The following is an 11,581-nucleotide window of genomic DNA, read 5'->3' as shown; positions in this document are numbered from 1 at the left end:
CACACACCACCACCACTACCACCATCACCATCAAAATAACAGGATTTAACAATCATTTATCTTTAATATCTCTCAACTTCAATGAACTCAATTTCCCAATAAAAAGACACAGGCTATCAGCATGAATGAAGAAGAATGGGTCTATCATTCTGCTACATACAAGAAACATACATCAACATGAAAGATAAGCATTACCTCAGAGTAAAGGGCTAGGAAAAGAGTTTCCAAGCAAGCAGACCCAAGAAGCAAGCTGGAGTAGCTATTTTAAAATCTAATAAAATACACATCTAACCAAAATTAACCAAGCATTTCATACTCATCAAAGGAAAAATTCACCAAAATGACATCTCAATTCTGAATACCTATGCCCCATATGAAGGGTAGCCATATTTGTAAAATAACATTACTAAGCTTAAATAACATATTGAATCCCACACAGTAATAGTATGAAACTTCAGCACCTCACTTTCACCAATGGACAGGTCATCCAAAGAGAAACTAAACAGAGAAATAATGAAAATAACAGACACTGTGACTTAAATAGACCTAATAGATACGTACAGAACATTTCACCCAAACACAAAAGAATATACCGTCTCCTTAGCACATCACATAACCTTCCCCAAAATTAACCACATACTTGGCCACAGAGCAAGTCTCAACAGATACAAGAAAATTGAAATAACTCCCTGTATCTTATCACCATGTATTAAAGCTGGACTTCAACAACAGAAACAACAGAAAGCCTACAAATACGTAGAAACTGAACAGCCCTCTAATCAGTGACCACTGGGTCAAGGAAGAAATTAAGAAATTAAAGACTTTCTAGAATCAAATGAAAATGAAGACACACCGTGCTCAAACTTATGAGACAAAAAATGAAAGCAGTACTAAGAGAAAAGTTCATAGCACTATGTGCCTTCATAAGGAAATTAGTGAGATTTCATACTAACAACAGCACATCTGAAAGCTCTAGAATAAAAAGAAGCAAACACACCCAAGAGGAATAAATGTCAGGAAATAAACTCTGGTCTGAAATCAATAAATTAGAAGCAAAGAGAACAATACAAAGAATTAAGGAAACAAAGAGTTGGTTCTTTGAGAAAATCAATAAGATAGACAAATCCTTAGCCAAACTAACTAAAAGGCAGAGAGTACCCAAATCAACAAAAGCAGAAATGAAAAGAGGGACATAACAATAGACACCGAGGACCTCCAAGAATCATCAAGTGTTACCTCAAAAACCTGTTCTCCACAAGATTGAAAAATCTAAATGAAAAGGACAATTTTCTCAATAGATGTCATTTGCTAAAGTTAAATCAGGATCAAATAAACAATTTAAGTAGACCTATAACCCCTAAGGAAATAGGAGCAGTCATCAAAAGTCTCCCAATGAAAAACAGCCCAGGGCCAGATGGTTTTGTGCAAAATTCTATCAGAACTACAAAGAAGAGCTAATGCCAATATTTCACAAATTATTCCACAAACTAGAAACAGAAGGAACACTGTCAAATTCATTTTATGAGGCCACAGTCACCCTGACACTTAAGCCACACAAAGACTCAACCAAGAAAGAGAATTTCAGGCCATTGCTGCAAAAATACTCAATTAAATGCTCACAAACCAAACCCAATAACATATCAACAACATTATTTTATTCACCTTAATCAAGTAGGCTTCATCCCAGAGATGCAGGGATGGTTCAACATACAAAAATCTATCAATGTAATCCTCCATATAAACTAAATGAAATTAAAAAAACAAAAAAACCTTATAATCTCAGTAGATGGTAAAAAATTCTTTGACAAAATCCAACACCCCTTCATCTTCAACAAATGTTGCTGGTCTTACTGGATGTCTCCATGTAGAGGAATGCAAATAAACCCATATTTATCACCCTGCATATAACTTAAGTCCAAGTGAATCAAAGACTTCAACATGAAACTGTATATACTAAATCTAATAGAAGAGAAGTGGGGAATAGCCTTGAATACATTGCCACAGGAGACAACTTTTTAAACAGAATACCAATAGCTCAGGCACTAAGATAAACAATTAATAAATGGGACCTCATGAAACTGAAGAGCTTCTGTAAGGTGAAGGACACTGTCATAAGGACAAAACAGCAGCTGACAGGATGGAAAAGATGTTTACCAACCCTATATCCAACAGGGAGCTGATTTCCAAAATATATGAAGAACTCAAGAAACCAGGCATCAACAAACCAAATAATTCAATTAAAAAATGGGATACAGATCTAAGCAAAATTCTAAACAGAGAAGTCTCTAATGGCCAAGAAGCATATAAAGAAATGTTCAACATCATTTGTCATTGGGAAAATGCAAATCAAAAATGACTCTGAGATTCCATCTTATACCTATCAGAATGGCTATGATCAGAAATTCAGGGACAGTTCATGCTGGTAAGGATGTGGAGCAAGGGAAGCATTCCTCCATTGCTGGTGAGTACCACAACCTTGTAGTACAAATTTGTTAGTTTCTCAGTCAAATGGGAATAGATCTACTGCAAGACCCAGCTATACTACTTCTGGGCATATTCCCAAAAGATGTTCCACCATACCAGAAGGACACTTGCTCAACTATGTGCATAGCAGCTTTGTTCATAATAGACAGAAACTAGAAACAACCTAGATATTTCTCAACCAAAGAATGGGAAAATAAGTGTGGTACATTTATACAATGGAGTATTACTCAGCCATGAAAAACAATGATATCATGAAATTTGAAAGCAAATGGATGGAACTAGGAAAAAAAAAACATCCTGAGTGAGGTAACCCAGATCCAGAAAAATAAACATGGCATGTACTCACTTATAAGTGGATATTAGTCATAAAGTCATAACTATGCTATAAACCACAGACTCAGAGAAGCTAAGCAACAAGGAGTACCCAAGTTGGGGGATGCTTGAGTCTCACTAAGACAGGGAAATAGATTAAACATTGAGGGTAAACAGAGGGAAGGGACTGGATGGGAGGACGGTTCTGGATGAGAACAGGAAGGATGAGGTGAGAGGAGGACAGAGGGAGAGGGTCCTAAGAGAGACAACTGCACTGGAGGAGAACATCTCTGGGAAGAGCTAGAAACCTAGGGCAATGGAAACTCCCAGGAATCTGAGGGTAATCCTAGCTACGACTTCCAGCACTGGGGGATATGGATCCTGAACCTGCCATCTCCTATAATCAGGCATGACTTCCAATGGAGGGATTGATTGAGACACCAACCCACCCATAAATCCTTAGACCCAAATTTTGACCTGCCTTTCATATGTGCTGGGGTAAAAGATGGAGCAGAATTTGTGGGAAGGGCCAACCAGTGACTGGCCCAGCTTGAGACTCATGCCATGAGAGAGAGCCCTCCCCAACACTAATGCCGTTCTGCTATACCTGCAGACAGGCACCTAGCAGAACTGTCATTAGAGAGGCTTCGTCCAGCATCTGATGGAACCTGATGTTTAGACCCTCAGCCAAACATTAAGGGGAGCTTGAAGAATCCTGTGGAAGAGGAGAAGGAAGGCGCCAGAAGGGTCCAGGACATCCCAGGAAAACCTATAGAATCAATTAACCTAGGCTCCCAGGAACACTAAAAGACTGAACTGCCAACCAGAGAGCATGCGTAGGATAGACCTAGGGCCTCTGCATATATGTACCAGTTCTGCAGCTATGCAGTGGGCAGGAGCTGTCTCTGACTACACTGCCTGCCTTTGGATCCGTTTCTCCTAACTGAGCTGCGTCATCCAGCCTCAACAGAAGATAAGCCTAATCTTCCTGCAACTTGATATGCAAAGGCTGTTTGATATCCATGGGAGTCCTCCCTTTTTCTGACCAAAAGGGGAGAAGGGTTCAGTGGAGTAGTGGGGAGATGAGGGAAGGGAAGCTACAGTCAGAATGTAAAGTAAATAAATAACAATAAAAAAGTGGCTGCATGGTATTATAAAAAAAAGATGGTAGAATGGGAAAAGAAGAGAGAAATGCATACTGTATGATACCATTTCTATAAGGCTAAAACCACATCTAGGCAAATTGTGTATGCACACATCATACAATAAATATAAATATATTTGGGAATAAAATGGCTGAATTCAATACAGCGGTTTCTTTGGGAAAGGAGAAAAGAAGAATGGGTTGGAGATGTCTACATAAATTTTCCTATAATGTTTTATTTATGAAGAAATATAGTTGAAGAATGAGTAGCAACATGTTAAGACTGGTCAAAGCTGTGTGGTGAGAGCTTGGTGGCTGTTATATTATCCTCCATGCTTGTTCATGTTTGATATATTTATTGACTTGGGTTTTTTTTTTTGAAATTTGTTTAAGGATGAGAAAAGACTTGAAATTCTTGCCCCTGGGCAGGTCAACAGTACACGAAGCTGCCATGAAAGAGATATAGGTCATTTGACTTAGTTCCTGCCAAGTTCAATGGATTCATGGGAAGTTCTAGCCATACATTAGAAAGTTCACATGAATTAGGTTTTTTAGATGCTGGCATTGAAACAAAGGAAGGTCAGACAATGGGGCTTGCTTTTCTTTTACATATTATAAATAATAAAAACCTTAGTTTGTTTTGTTTGAATGGAGTTAATTGTAAAAGATGGCACTGTGGTAGCTAAGAGTGCCTAGAGCACAAGATCTGAAGCCTTAATGGGCATAAAAATCCCCTGGAATGCTTGTAAAAATATGGATTCCCCAGCTACACACACACACACACACACACACACACGCGCGCGCGCGCGCGTGCTAATCTGATACACAGGGATGGTTGTCTATCATTTTCATACTGAGCATTACTCTAGTTGTCTGGTCAATGAACAGAATAACTGAAGTGTACACAGACTTTTAATCAGATCATCCCTAGCCAAAAAGCACTGGTGAGTGTAACCACAGGAACTGTCATAGAATAGCAAATAGCTCCTTGAAAATCCAAATCTATGAATGCATCATACATGGGACACTATTGAGCATTTATCCATTCATCAAATGTTTCCCAGTGTCTGTGATATACAAAAGACTGCTAGCCTTTAACTGTGTTTGATATTAATTTCCTTACAGTAAACATTCTTTGGATTTTTGTTTTAAAAAATCATAAATGACTGGATAATTCATCACCTTTCTTTATCCCTTCTTCCTTCCTCCCTCCCTCCCTTCCCTCAAACTGTCCTATACCATGAACATTTCTCAGGAGGGAGGATTTCCTTTTTCTTTTTCAGGTTTATAACTTCATTTGATACTCAGTGGTTAGCTTTCACCCATATTTCCACAGCCACTTCTGCCAGACCCAGTTTGGAAAGGAAGAGCATGAAAACTTGTGGGAGGAAAAAGCAAGTCACAAATCAGGAAGACTCCTAAGTGTGCCTGTGTTCCTTTCCTTAGCTTAAGTACCCTCCTATTCTCCTATCTGCATGTACATGAGGCACCTGCTCCATTTAGATATACATTTAGCAATCTAATGTATACCAACAAGTGTATTTCCTTATGCTCATAATCATATATAGACAATGCTTCAGCGTTCCTTGCCATGTGTGCCCAGATGATTAGCTATGCTGAAGTATTCAGTCCTCTACCAGGAGTATGTCTTCTGGGTGAGACAATACACATTTACAGAAATATCAAGACAAGAGGAGGGCTTATACAAAGGGAACAGTACTAGATTCATACAGAGAAGATATACAGAAAGGCCAGTGTTCCTATGTGTAAGCTCATGAGAAGCAGGAAATTGGAAGGGACCACTGGTAAAGGGACCACGGGTAAAGGGACCACTGGTAAAGGGACCATTGGATTCTAACCAGCTTAAAACTTGGGTTTGATTGTGAGGTTCTGAAGGAAACATGCTAGCCTCAGAGGACAGAGAGGAAGGGAGGGGCACTCCCTGAACTGAACTACTTGATCCAAGGAGCACTCAGGGGCTGGCCAAGGGGACGGCCAGAGAAGCAAAGGCAGTGTTTAACTTTGTAAATGCCTGGGTGATATTTGCAGGCACAAGCATGCAAATGTTATTTGCTGTGAGAAATGTGTTTCCAGAGCAGATGTTTCCACCATCTATCCACTTGACTGCCTCAGGATGAAGCAGTTCTTCCCTCAGCATCCCAGGGGTGCTGGGCACCAGGGATTGAGACTCAGCATCCAAGCTGAAGGGGAAGCTAACATCCTCCTCTCAGCTGGTGAAACAGGTTTATGTCCTGAGGGGAACGGGATGTGCGCTTACAATTGCTGTGATGGTTATGGTTGGGGGGGGAGGGCTAAGGAAGAATATCGAGAAATAAAATTTGGAGAAGACGAATGTGCTTGAACCTCTCCAATAAAGATTTTAAGTTTTTCTGAATTCCAAATTAATCAAGGAGAAAGATCTGGATAGGAAAAGAGAGAAGGGAAAAGAGAGGAAAAGAGGAGGGGAGAGGAGAGGGGAGGGTAAGCAGATGAGAGTTGAGTTATTCATTAATGGGAATATCCCTTGAATCACTTCTCTGTGTCCTCAGTCACCTCCTAAAAAGAGTACCTGTCAAGAGAAATCACCATGCAGGCAGAGGAGTGGATGGTCAAGCCTGCTAATGTCTGCAGGGTTGGTGTCCTGATTGCTCATGTGAGAACAATAGGAAATCCACCCACCCACCCACCCCCCAAGGTCCATATTTCTTAGACAGACTTATCACAGAGCTTCTGGACCCATAGTACTAAGGCCCTGGCCTAAGAATGAAAGTCTCAGAAATATAGGCCCATAAGATGGCAGATCCAAAGCAGCCTCTTAACTGTGTCTCGGGTCACCTGATCTGCACTGGGAATCCTTAGCAAAAAGATCTGGAGAGGCATTTGCAGAATCCAGTGGGTAAGGATGTGAGATCGGGTGTTGGAAGCCAAGCACTAGCTGTGTGACTCAGGCAAATAGCTCGACTATCTTAATCTTAGGTCCCCAGCTACAAAGGATTGCAGAGACAACAACGCCTCATTGCAAGGGTCTTAGTTGAGGGTTTAACTGTGCCTAGCGTGGTGGCTGGCACACTGTAAACATTCCATAAATGTTAGCTGTCGCTATTACTACCCAGCAGGCTCTCACCACAGCGCTGTCAAACATTGTGCTTTGCAGAAAAGTCAAAGACAGCTTCCTTTTAACTCTGTCCTTCAGCACCCTGGCCAGAGCCCACCAGAGTCCTGGTGAGGTTGTTTGACTACACATTATAGAACAGGATCAGAGGACATCCTGCCAGCTCTGCGGTGTTTGGCCCCTATGACCAACCTGTGGGTCTGTTTGTCTCTCTAGGGTACCAGGAGCTCAGAACTTCAATCGCCTATAAATGGCAACAGATCAAGAAGCAAAACCAACATACTGTCTATCACTAGATATTCCAGGAAAAGGAAATCGTTTGATGGCCAAGGGGAGCCCTGGATTCTAACCTCTGTTCTGGCCAAGTCCCACGATGGTTGGGACTCATCTTAACACAGCAGAGATAAGATCTAAGGAAAGAAGTGTGATCGAGGATGTCATGACCTAAGTCTCTTCCCTCACTTTTCCCAGAGGGAACCTGGGGTGGGAAACATTGATTTAGCATCAAAATACTGGTTTAATGAAGATTCCTGGAGACAGCTGGAACAGCTTGGACTCCACAGGCTTCTGATAGAAAGAGGAGCCAGCAAAATGCCTCCTGGGTACTTTTTCACGATGCTTTCTTGATGCTTCCAGAGTAGTAAAGCAATTATTGCTTTGCAAAGCCCAGGAAGAGCTAGAGAGGAGGAAATGTCTGAGAAAATAAGCCTCTTTCTGCAGAAAATCAGTGGTGAGATGAGCAGAAAGCAGGAAGGAAGGCTGCAGGTGGTCCATAGCATCCAGGTGAGGAAGCAGGGCTCAGAGAAACCAGGTGTCTCCCAAGGTCACAGCCAAGTGGAGACAGACAGACTCTTGAAACGACGGAGCTCCTAACCATCTAGTGCTTGGGGATTTATGTGCACTGTGAACCTGTCTCTCAGTTTTCCCATCTGTGAAGGAAGAGAGTAACTGTGCCTAATTTGGCTTTCTAGTTATTATAAGACGTAATCCCTGTGAGGATTTTAGGGTGATCTGTGGTCGAGTTCTATTCTTTTTTTTTTTTTTAATTATTTGTTTTTATCTGATGTATGAGCATTTTGCCTGCATGGACACATGTGTGCCATGAGTCCCTAGTGTGTGTAGGAGGAGACAGAAGAGGGTGCTGGATCCCCTAGGGCAGTAGTTATGTAGAGTGTTTGTGATCTGGTGTGGATGCTGGGAACAGAATTCAGGTCATCTGTGCAAGTAGCAAGAAGGTTTAACCTCCTCTGCAGTCCCGGCGGTTGGGGTTTTGCTACTCCTATCACCATACTGGATCCACAGATGAAGTACTGCCATAGTCTCCTGGCATAGTATCCGGACTTATTCTTGCTTTCTCAGGCTGAAGTCAGGGAGAAGTAGGGGAGGTGCTGCCTCTCAGAATGGTGAAACCTGTGGATAATTCAAAGATGAAGATCATGTTTTCATTAATCCTGATTAAGTGGGGTTAATACCTCCTCTGGTCAGAAATCAGCCCTGACTTCCATAGCAAGACAGGCTTGTCACTTGCCTAGAAAGGGGGAGCCCAACCATGCAGTACATGGAAAAAAAAAAAAACAAAAAACAAAAACATGTCCTATGAAAAGAGATAGCAGTCAAGGTGAAGAACAGCAGGAGGCTGAGGCAGACCTTGGAGAGCTAAAAGGAGTCATGGAATGGAATTTGCAGGAGACCAGCAGTGAGGAAGAAGCTGCGTATAGAGGCCAGAGGAACAAATATCTCTCCCTGACAGAAGCCAAGGTAAAGTCCAGATAGTAAAGGGCTCACCACAGGCTTCTAGGAAAATGATCTCAAAAACATCCAGGCAGCTGATATGGGTTAGAGTTACTTTGTTAAAATACTTACAGCACAGATCTCTACAGTTTTTCTAAATACCTTCTGAGCAGCCTGCTCTGGGATCCATCAAGATAGCTTAACTTAAATACTGAAGGGGAGGGCTTGCTAGTTCCCTAAGACATGTGGGCAGGACCTAAGACATTTTGCGTGTCTGTGGCTCTGAGAACATCCAGGTTTGAGGGTCAGCTTGGGTCATTCATTTTTCAACCATTACCCCAAAGAACTGCTGTAGGAAGGGGTCCAAGAAACTCTTTTTCACTTTAGTGACACTGCCTGGTCATCTGTCAGGGACAAGGCTAGCTCTGGAAATATCTTTCCTCTTCTGTGATCTAAGATGCAAGACCAGCTTGGAACATTAAGAGAAAAAGCACGCTGAGCTCCTGGATTTGGGAGGGGCATCCTTGGTGCATTTGCAGGACCATGTCTCTGTGCCTGAGTCTGCATACCAACAAAACCCCAGTGTCCTTGGGGATCGACAACTGATTTTTGTCAACCGGTGACTGAGTTTCAGGTCTTGTCCTGAACCTGATTAATTAGGGGATGGAGCATTGGGTCAGAGTATACTATAATCACCAGAGACTGTTAGTGCATGAAAATGGATATTTTCAAATGAGCCGGAAACAATTAGACCCAAGAAGATAAATGCATGCAGTTTGTCCTATGAAAGACTCGACACGAAGGCCGCTCTGGGCTTTTGCCTCCTTCCCTTCTCTCCCTCCCCCTGTTTTTTCAACACTCTTTCTCTTGGTGAGTTTTCTTCCCTCACCCATCTTCAGGAGGGATGCAATTCCCAAAGGCACGTTTCAAGTTCCTCCTTTTCCTTGACCTTGGTTATATACTTTCAGATTTTACACATGCCACCCTAGCCAGCAACAAACACCGCTTCCCACATGTGCTGCATCTCCAGCCCAATTTTCCAGAGCTAAGTTCACCACATGCCCCTTAGAAGCCCACTGCCCTTCTGAGTCCCCCTCCTTGGAATACTCTAAAACACAAACTTCCCATCATCTGACCTCTTCCACTTCCCAGCCCCAGATATTCCGTGAGCTTCCAGACCTTGACAACTGTACCCTCAAAAGGTCTGCTGCTTCTCTCCTTTCTGTGTTGTTTCCATCACCACCGCCCTCATTATGGGCTTGGTCACTCCTAGCTGAATCACTGCAATAGACTCCTAGTTTACCTATGAGATTCATTCACTCCCCGTCTTGCCTGGTCCATCCCAGAGTCTGTCTGCAGATTAATCATTCAAAGGTTCATGTTTGATTATATACAGCTTCGAGTGGGAACAAAAGACCTTCTCCCCAGCCATTGTCTCTAGAGATGTTAATTTCTTTGCTCACCAAAGGGGAGGGAGGAGAGCCTATAAGGAGTCTTGCCTCATCAGCCAACTCCATGTGATTAGTAGCTCTGTAGAGCACAGGATAGGATCAGACTCTTCGACTGTGAGTCGAAGAATTAGTGAAATGTTGCCGGATCTGTTGGTGACATCTATCCTGAGTACTGGTAAAGGATGGTAGGACACTCAGTACTTCAGGGATCTCAGGGATGCCATTGGAATCTTCTTAACCTTAAAGCTCTCTCGTCTCCTAAGTACTAAAAATAAACAACAAAACCTGAGGTGTTCCCAAACCTATCCTATAGTTGCCTGCCCTATTCATAGCTTGTGTTAACTTCCCTCTCCAAAGCTACTTTCCCAAGGCCCAAGTCAAATCCACATGTTCTCGAAACAGCTCCCGACTTTTCTGAAACTGAGTATCCCCCCTTCAACTCCTTATCACCCCTCTTTGCCTCCCATCTCCCCATCAGCAGCAAAGAAACAGAGGTCATCTGAGTTGCCCGGTGTTCCACACATGGTAGACAAACGATTATGGAGGAGTGAATACATATTGAATTATACTATGTGTCTGTAATAAGGACATTCTCTACCAGTTATTTTTCAATTAGGTCAATAATGCAAGTATCACAACCGAAACACTGGGTAATGATTAGCAATCACAGCCACAATGGAATCGCAAGTCGAGTTCCCATTTACCTGCCCTTCCCTTTATTCTGAAACCCTGGGAACCTCATTACGGAGCATTCCAGCTCCTTCTCTTGCTGGGCTCCCTAAAAAGCACATGTGTGGAGGATAATTGAACCTCTCCAGGGCTCGCACTCCACTGAGGCAGACAGGAAGCCTTAGAGAGTCATCTTGGCAGCTCTGTGCCATTTGGGGGATTTATGCCGATTTCATTGCAGATGGTACGTTGTCTCAGTTTGCCTCCCACACGCTCATGGTTATTGTTCTTCTCTGCTTTCCCAAGACTCAAAAATTAGTTGACTCAGAGCGCCCCCAAAATAAAAGGGAAAAATAAGCACAAAGACCCAAGTAAAAATACCAAAAAGCTGGTTGTGGATTTTTGATTCTTGAGTATTGATTTAAGAATGGGTTACTGTTGGGCGTCACCTCTATATGATGCAGAGCAGGGGCAGCCCATTCATTCCCATAACTGACTGAGCACCAAAAACCACTGGAGACTTTTGTTTGGGGTTTGGGGCTTATGATTGTGTTTCTCTTTTTTAGAATTAAGTGTTTATTCCTGGGCCTATGAGATTTGGATTTACTGCATTTCGGATAGAGCCTTGAAGCATGCATTTTAGAAAAGTCTGTTCTGGCAATTCTAGTTTGAAGATAT

At 42.4% G+C, this 11,581-nt stretch overlaps 1 long non-coding RNA gene across 1 annotated transcript in view; it reads left to right on the top strand.

The window, feature by feature from the left end:
* Positions 1–4,084, top strand: part of LOC116079877 — an 8,011-nt gene extending 3,927 nt beyond the window's left edge. The window contains exon 3 of the long non-coding RNA XR_004114185.1: positions 3,410–4,084. This is a non-coding gene — a long non-coding RNA (uncharacterized LOC116079877). The remainder of the gene's footprint in view (positions 1–3,409) is intronic.
* Positions 4,085–11,581: the final 7,497 nt, after the last annotated feature.

The sequence above is a fragment of the Mastomys coucha genome, unplaced genomic scaffold (assembly GCF_008632895.1).
Source record: "Mastomys coucha isolate ucsf_1 unplaced genomic scaffold, UCSF_Mcou_1 pScaffold6, whole genome shotgun sequence".
NCBI classification, from domain to species: domain Eukaryota; kingdom Metazoa; phylum Chordata; class Mammalia; order Rodentia; family Muridae; genus Mastomys; species Mastomys coucha.
Note: the sequence above shows the minus strand (reverse complement) of the source record. Positions and strands in the feature narration are given on the sequence as shown.